Below are 9466 nucleotides of genomic sequence, written 5' to 3' on the forward strand. Positions count from 1 at the left end.
CAGTAGTTGGTATTCGAGATTATTTCTGAACAAAAACAACTACAAATTCAACCGTTATATTAATTAAATTTTATGCAAAAATGCTCCTTGCAGCCTTTCTAGGTTAATTCTTCATTATCACCTCCGTATTATACTAAGAATTTGGTCTGAGCAATTTCAACTGATTTCCGACTGGAGCTTAAACATGTCTGAAAATATGTAGTCAGAATGTGTGTATGAATAAGAATATATGCTATGTATATCTAGTTATTAACAGGAGGACTATTTAACTGTATGACAGTTTTTCAGTGTGGTTATGCAAGAGCTTAAAGCCAAAATCGAGAGGGGGGAGCCTACTTACGTCTATTATGTCTATGAAAACAGACAATGGTGTCGTACGATCATCTGAAGCCTCTGCCGACAGGACCAAACTAAAATAGAAATGTTAACTGAAAGTTTCTAAGTGATCATACTGCGAATAATAACCCGGAAGGGGAAACTATGGAGAGCATGAATAAAAATGACCTTGTTAATATCAGCTGCGTCTCTGTGATGCCATCTATTTCCCCTCAAGATATCTTCCAGCAAAGAGACATGAATTTCAAGACGTCTGCGCGGTGATACGTGCGACTGTATAACAAAAATCACTAAACTTTCCCGAGCGAATATATAACAGATGGAGTTTAATTTTATTGTTCTTAATAGCTGTAGTATTCCTCTCTGTGGGAACGTGTGTCTTATGCGTGTACTTTGCAAATAACATGATCGTCCGCTCACTGTCCTTGTCCGAGTTTGGCGCTTGATTTCGTCATTGATCGTTGTGTCAATCATGTGATCTTGATCAGTGCTGTAACAAGCGAATTTCCTTTCCAAATAAAATTACAAGTTTAGGTTTTAAAGCAAATAATATTTTATTTTGAGCAAGGGCTCGTAGCGTAACGGATAAAGTACTGCCTTAAAAATCTATTTGTACGTGACATTTGTGTCTTCTTGAAGGTTCAATTCTGTGATGATGATACTAAGAATGCAATTGCTAATTATCAGAATTTCTAACCCAGTCATGGCTGACGGAACCAGAGTATACTAATCGCGTAAAATAAAGAAAGGTTTCTGTTCGAAATTTCCTGCAGATTCCCAAGTTTGACAGAAATATTGTTAAATTCAACAAAATACACCTGAAGAAGATAGGAGGTCACATCGGTCGAAACGTTGTGTGAATATCACTCAAGATCTAAGAGTAGTCCGAATAATCAAAATACTGCAAATATTTTGTGAAGTTTTTTAACCAGTATTAACAAACATGAAACAATATATATGTAAAACAGAGATTTATTTGTTTTTTTAAAATTCACCAGCTGTGACAATCAGGCTTTAGTAGTGTGTATTCCTATTCCTGCTGTAGCTATTCATTTAAACCTGGAATCATAAGAATTGGTCAGTCATCTCATAAGATATATAGCAATAACATACTGATTTTTCAAGAGTCTTCGACAATTTTAAATGACTGTACAAAAAAGTCTGGGAATTTATTGAAGACACCTCGTACTTCTGTTGCTGTTCACGGGGCTAGTTAGTGTTTGTAGTTATACATTCGAGGATTTTCCTTAAGATTTCAGCTTTTTTTACGATTGCCGTCAGTTGTATTGTCTAAGTCTTTCCCTTAATTCTAATTCTTGTAGTTTTTTGTTTTTTTTTCTCATTTTTTTTTCTGGGCTGATCCTAGTGCTCCCACAATTACTGGTATTATATTGACTCTCTTCATGTTATACATTCATTTCAGTTATTGGCAAGCTTCATATATTTGCTTCGTTTATCCGGTTTTTTATTCTTCAATCTATGATCTGGTGCGACGACAAAATCTACAATTTAACAAGTTTTTTTTTTCTTTCTGGCTAATTATTATAACGTTCGGCCTCTTTGGTTTTATGAGTCTGTACTTTCAAATACAAAGGAATTTTCTGGTTTTCGTTTTTCAATAGTTTTCAGTTTGTGTCTGTACCATTTGTCTGCATGTTAAAACTCCAGTCGTTTGCATAGTTCCGAGTGGACTATTTACCCTACGTAGTCGTATCTATTGTATTTTTATGGACTTGTTTTCTGCATTCACTTATGTGATTTATCGTTTTATTTCTTTATCCGCAGTGTCTCCATTTACTGTTTTCCTAGTTTTATATATTTTAACTTTAATGTACTTCGTTAAAATCGCATTATTCTGTACAGCTACCAGTAGTGATTTGGTTTCAATGTTCAAGTGTCTATTGTCTTAGTCATCTTCAAGTGCTTTCGTTATTTTTTTTTTCTCTCGTTAGTTTTATGAATAGTCCACGTAACTGTTTCGCTTAATTTTTCTAGTTTTGTTGGGTGTTTTTCTTGTTTACATTATTGGGGGGGGGTCTGTGCGTGCGTGCGTGCGTGCGTGCGTGCGTGCGTGCGTGCGTGTGTGTGTGTGTGTGTGTGTGTGTGCGCGCGCGCGCCAACTGCAGGAGAAGTGTGTCGAGCAGCACCGGGGCCTCTACACCACGTTCGTCGACCTGACCAAGGCCTTCGACACTGTTTGCCGAAATGGCCTCTGGCGGATCATGAAAAAATTTGGTTGTCCAGACAGGTTCATCGCCATTGTCAGGCAGTTCCATGAGGGCATGACCGCTCGTGTTCTGGATGACGGCGACCCCTCAGAACCCTTCCCTGTGACCAACGGGGTCAAGCAGGGCTGTGTCTTAGCCCCGACGCTCTTCAGCATGGTTTTCTCTGCCATGCTCCAGGACGCTTTCAAAGACAGTCACTCTGGCATTGTCATCAAGTATAGATGTGACGGGGAATTGTTTAACATCAGGCGAATGCAGGCAGTCACGAAAGTGAGGGAAACCATCATCAGAGACCTTCTCTTTGCCGATGACTGTGCCCTTAATGCCCCAAATGAGATAGAGATGCAACGTCAAATGGACGGATTTTCCATCAGTTGTGACAACTTTGGTCTCACCATCAGTACAAAGAAGACAGAAGTTATGTACCAACCCGCCCCAGGAGATGCATACCATGAACCCGGCATCACTGTCAAAGGACAGAAGATCCATGCTGTGGAGCAATTCACCTACCTTGGCAGCACCCTCTCCCGCACCGCCAACATTGACATTGAGGTTAACCATAGGATCTCCACAGCGAGCAGTGCATTTGGAAGACTTAGAGACAATGTGTGGAAGAAGAGAGGCATTACACTCGCAACCAAACTGAAAGTATACAGAGCGGTCGTCCTGACAACCCTACTCTACGCCTGCGAAACTTGGACGCCATATAAAAGACATGAAAAACAATTGAATGGCTTCCAACTCAGATGCCTCCGTAATCTTCTCAACATCCGCTGGCAAGACAGAATTCCTGACACAGAAGTCTTGAAGCGCGCGGGGCTCCATACCATCACCACCATAATCCTCAAAACCCAGCTCCGGTGGGCAGGCCATGTCTATCGCATGCACGACAGCCGAATCCCCAAACAACTTTTCTATGGGGAACTCAGCCAGGGAAAGCGGAATGCAGGGGGCCAAAAGAAACGATATAAAGACTGTCTGAGAACGTCCCTAAAAGACTTTGACATTAGCCCCCAGTCTTGGGAGAGTCGCGCTGCTAAACGTTCGGCCTGGCGCTGCGTCATCAGCCTAGGAGCCGACAGGGCAGAGAATCAACGCATGACACACGACCAGCAGAAGCGCAAGAGGAGGAAGGAGAGAGCTGCCGGTTCACAGCCTGCCGATACCGCCTTCACGTGTCCAGAGTGTGGAAGAGTCTGCCGAGCACGGATTGGCCTCATCAGCCATCTCAGGACCCACCGACCCCCGACGCCGAACTGATTGATACCTTGGTCATCGTCGACTTCGACGGACGAGCAAGAAGAAGAAGAAGTGTGTGTGTGTGTGTGTGTGTGTGTGTGTGTGTGTGTGTGTGTGTGTGTGTGTGTGTGTGTGTGTGTGTCTTCCACACAGTATTCTACACTTACCTGTCCTCTTCCCCCTTCGGTCCTTTTAACGTAGAGTCGGTCAGTATCATGTTTATTACGTAATGCACGTCATTAGTTTCTTTGTGTTCTGGTAAAGTTTCTGACGTGTTCTTCGTTGGTTCAGCCTATAAATCGGCAAAATTATCTCATAAATTATAATGCCCAGTTTTTTATGTTTTAGCTGGATTTCTACTGTAAACTTTTGTTTTTTAACAGTTTCCTTTTCATTCTCAAGTATTTTCCCCCAACAATAAGAATATCCAACAACTAGTCACTAATATTCCCTTCCGCTTTTTGTCACTTTTTTATTGTACAATTTATCCACATTATTTTTATACAATCTTTCACACAAAAAGAAGGGAGACAATTCAGATTGTTCAATTCGCGTGTAACTTCCGCAAGTCTGAACACAACTCGTGCCAATCAAACTATTTCCAGAGCCATTTTAAAGATCCATAACTTTCATGTGATTACTATAAGAAACGTTTTATATATTCATCGCGTGTCTGGCAAGAATACTCTCCGAATATCCGTCGCATATTCCCACAGCATAAAAATGTCAGAAAGGCCCAAATATCTGCGCATCTGAAAGCACTCTCTCAAAAACCGTTGCAATGATTCTATAATTTAAAGCTTTTTTAACAACTGAATTATTTTTGTGTTGAAACATGATCTCTCTATTAATCTTTCCTGTGATTCTCTCAATTTATTCAAACTAAAGTATCTAAAAGAAAGAATATAAAATTTAGAGTCTATGAATGTATTTTCAATTTGTCCTGGACACATATTTGCATGAAAATTGCGTGTATGACGCAACTATTATCAGCTGCCCACAAAAGATGATTTTATAAGCGAAATTACCCTTTCCTTTTATAGATTTTCGAAACATACACATAATCTATGAATTATTTGGCCTGTTGACTATAGCGAGTAACCAACAACAACGTTGATCTCAACTTAAGCATCATGCACGGGTGACAGTGATGTCATCGAGCTAGAGCGATTCTATAGCACATCAGATGACAACAAAAATGAAGTATGCGCATTCAATAGCACGCATTTGTCAAGTGATACTTAAACTCAAACCTCCTCAGTCATTGCTCTGGTAGCCATTACTTGGAGTGTTGCATCACCAGATATAGTTTTTTTTCAAACAGTACACTCCCGTCCATCTTCTACAACCCCAGCCCTTGTCATTGCTGCCAGGGACCCTGATTTGGGTCCAGGAGAGTTGAATGCATCGCTTACGTGAACCGAAATCACCGTAGTATAGGGTCTCCAAAAAGTCACTCAAGGGTTTTCAACTTAAAGAGATTCTTTATTTTTGATTGTATCTTTCTGTAATTTGAAAACAATCTGACTAAGACATTGGGATTTTTTTAAATGCAAAGTTCAAACAATCTTTATTTATGAAAAATTATATTTTTTAATGTTGCCTATTTTCAGCTTCGCATATTTGTGCTCTTTCCAAAACATTATCCATTACGGATTGCAGAATCTCTGGATTGTGATTTAACTTCATTATTTCGTTCCTGATGTTTTCCTTCAATTCTTGCAGGGTTTGGGGTTTGATATTTCGTGGTCTGCCAGCTCGCGGAACGAAATAAAGGGGTTAAATGGCAATCCAGAGATTCTGCAATCTGTCATGAATAATGTTTTGAAAAGAACACAAATATGCTAAGCTGAAAATAGGCAACATTTAAAAGATATTATTTTTCATAAATAAAGATTGAATTTTGCATTTTTAAAACTTTCCCAGTTTTTTAGTCAGATTGTGTTAAAATTACAGAAAAATATCAGCAAAAAAAAATGAATGTATTTAAGTTCAAACCCCTTCAATGACATTTTGGGCATCCTCTGTATTTCTATCAGTTTACTTTTTTGTTTTTTTTCTTACAATCTTTCCCCTTTAAATATATCTTCGTGTAGGTTTCGTTTCTACATAATATGCACACATTTCTAATGATTTATGTGAAAAACTAATACGGTATTACCTGTCCACTGTCTTATGTCGAAAATTAAATAACTATAACATCATTATCAAATGCCCAAATCTTATCAATCATTGTCTTCTATTCATTATACCAGTAAACACCTTACTCAATTGTGTTACACATAATTAAAAAATACTCATATTATTGAATTCAGTTGTTATATTTTCTTCAAGACTAGGCACAATAAATTATATTTATCAATAATATAAAGTTTATTAGCTGGGCACCCGGCATTGCCCAGCCGTAGAGTACGCTTAAATATGATATTTTATTTTATGCAGATTTCGTATTTACTATTATAGAATCACTTCTTTATCGAATATTATATATCATATTGCACACAATATATAGCAGTGACTTCAAAATTTAAACAAAAATATGACTTGGCTGTCATAAGCTAGAATCGAAACCAAAACATATAGCTCTCCAGCTTTAGTCTTTACCGTTCAAACTATCATCATATGGATAATAAGCAGTTAAAAATGAACCGAATTTAATGTATAAACGTATATATATATATATATATATATATATATATATATATATGCACATACATACAAATAACAGATTTAGTTGACTTACGCCTGTCAAGTTCCAATGTTCTTTTTTTCAATTTAGATCCGTTATCGGCTATTTTTAGCGGGTAAAATCCATAAAACAACGGTCCACAAAAATGCAATCATTTGTCACGCCTCGCGTTGTTCTGTAATCTTGCGTCTCGGAGGAAATACACTTTGAAATTATGGTGGCAGACAGGCAAGCATAATGAGTTTTATAAATTAGATTTGATACTTATGTCGAATGCAAACCGTCCAGATATAATAACATTATTATGTAAAAATCTATTCTTAATCTGGGGAGGGGATGGCGTTTTGTAACTTTAAGTACTTTCATCTAACAATTTAATAAACAAAAAGATAGCGTAGAAATTGAAGTTTACTTGAAAAGACTATCTATAAAATAGCACGCTTTGTATTCTGCATAAGTACTAATTATTTTAATATTTTAATTTATTTTTAAAAAAATACTCACATCCAAATGCGTTATTCAATAAAATATCAAATAGTCACTACTCTTATTACTGGTTTCAAATATTGTATTTTATTCCAAATCGTTCACAGCCAATTATTTAACCTTTTTCACGTTCCATATTATAGATATTATTTTACTTTATACGAGGAGCGTTCCGAAAGTCAAGGGGCGTGCATCAGAAGCAGAGATCTATCATTGAATTCCTGGCAAAAGTCAATTCAAATAGTGGCAGCAATGTAAAAAATAAATTAATAAATTCTGGAACACAACAGGTTGCTCGTTTTAATGGCATCACTACCTTCTTCGTAGCACTTCAACTTTTAGAGGTATTAAAATAGGAGTCTTTACTTTTGGAACGATTCTCGTCTAACAAAACGCACTCCCGACACCCATGCCTAGCAATCGTTCATCGCTGACAAAGGTGAAATGAGGATGATGATGATGATTATGCAGAAAAATAATTTCTGGCGCACAAAAGATTGCTCGCTTTAATTGTGCCATTCCCGTTTTCGTAGCTCTTCAAGGTTTTGAGTTAAAAATATACTTTTTGGAACGATTATCGTATGTTTATTTTTTTTTTTTAATATAAGCCCTATCACAGTAGTCCTTTCGCTTTGTTTGTGCTGAACAAAAGTAAGTAAACAAAGCACTCATTTATATGACGTCACGCCCTATTTGGGCTTTCACTGTTGTTCTTACTTTACATAAATCTCTCGTCGCATGATTTTTAGTCGCGTGCAAGCGACTTTATAAGTCACTCCGTCGGTCCATCGGTCCGTCGGTCAGTTGATCTGTCGGTCTGTCCGTAACACGTTTGTGCTTGGCCTTTTTGGTTAAGATCAAAGGTATGTTGTTAATCGATGCTGTTCTTAGCTTTTTAAGCTTTTCTCGGCCTTTTGGCCAAGATAAAAGTGTAGTATCTGTTCCGGCAAATACTGCAAGCAAAGCCCATATGTGGGGGAAACCCCACATATAAGACCTTGGTCAATGTAGGGGCAACCCTTAATACCAATTGTCACTATCCAGATCCCCTACTCCATAGGGAGTTGGTCCCCATTTCCCCTTCACTCCTCACTTTAAAAATCAGCCTTGTGCCTAATTTGCTCAGTGGGGGAGCAAATAAATACCTCAAAGTGTAGTATCTGTTCCGGCAGATACTGCAAGCAAAGACCATATGTGGGAGCAATCCCACATATAAGACCTTGGTCAATGTGGGGCAACCCTTCATACCAATTGTCACTATCCAGTTCCCTACTCCCCGGGGAGTTGGTCCCCATTTCCCCTTTACTCCTCACATTAAAAATCGGACTTATGCCTAATTTGCTCGGTGGGGGAGCAAATAAATACTCTTTTCTTGGCCTTTTGGCTAAGATCAAAGTGCAGTATCTGTTCTTACTACATGCTGTAGTTATTTTGATATAAAGTGTGGAATTACTTTTCTGTATTGATTTAATGTAAAATGATCACCCACTAAATAACCAGTCAGTCTCAAAGCCATTCTAGTCATTCTCCAGATCATTCAAGTTGTTTTTGAAGGATTCCAGTTATTTTTTAAGCATTCAAGTAATTCTTAAGGTCATTCAATTGATCCTTAAGTTCATTAAAGTTATTCTAAGCCATTTACTTTTTTATTTATTTAAGTCATTTCAGCCAATTTCATGTCAATCCTACATTCACGCATTCATTCATTACATGAGAGCACGCGACTAATGGCTATCGGCCTTGTTTTACTTAATCGAGCGGCTCCCCAGACTAAATGTGTTCATTTTATTCGCACTACAAATATTACTCCATAACTAGCTAAGTTATCAACGTGAATCCGTTACTCTTGATTTTGGGGCTGTTGTTTTAGAGGAAGTAAAACTCCATAAAAAAATGAGGTGTAATCGCATATTTACCGAGGTAAACGACTTCCTGTTTTGAAAGATGTCCGCCTAGTCTGAAGACTAAAGACCCTGATTGCCATCGCGTTTACACCGTGGATAAAATAGTTGAAAAGGTTATACCAGCAACTGACATGTTTTCTTGTTGAAAGATATACTTTCCGAAACGGGTGACAGTATGAAGACACTGAAATGGTTTTGCAAGACGTGGCCTAATTTATTATATTTAAAATAATAATAGCAATTTAAAATAACAATAACAATTAATTATATTTACTGTCTGTTTTTTTAACATTTTTACTTTCAGTGTTGATTATTTCGTAAATAAACATAATTTACTTTTGAAAATATTAGGTGTTTACACAAATTAGTTGCTTCAAATAAGTATATCTACTATTATATAAAAGTGTCTCTGAGTTCGTTCCCTATGAACTCAAAAACGGCTTGGCCGATTTTTATGAAAGTTCACATAAATGTACTTGATGTCTGGCTGTGTTCTTAGTTAGGTTTTGTATCGGAATATCTTCGATAAGTATCGAAAATCGAAATAATCCGATGAAGGAAGTAACAGACGATTTTGACCTTGA

The 9466-nt window shown here is 37.5% G+C and overlaps 1 pseudogene; it reads left to right on the forward strand.

Moving 5' to 3' along the window:
* The first annotated feature begins 8342 nt into the window (after window positions 1–8342).
* LOC145296387 (U2 spliceosomal RNA) lies at window positions 8343–8468 on the forward strand (annotated as a pseudogene).
* The last annotated feature ends 998 nt before the right edge of the window (window positions 8469–9466 follow it).

Source organism: Euprymna scolopes, chromosome 16, assembly GCF_053919585.1.
Source record: "Euprymna scolopes isolate OS-2025 chromosome 16, ASM5391958v1, whole genome shotgun sequence".
Taxonomy (NCBI): Eukaryota; Metazoa; Mollusca; class Cephalopoda; order Sepiida; family Sepiolidae; genus Euprymna; species Euprymna scolopes.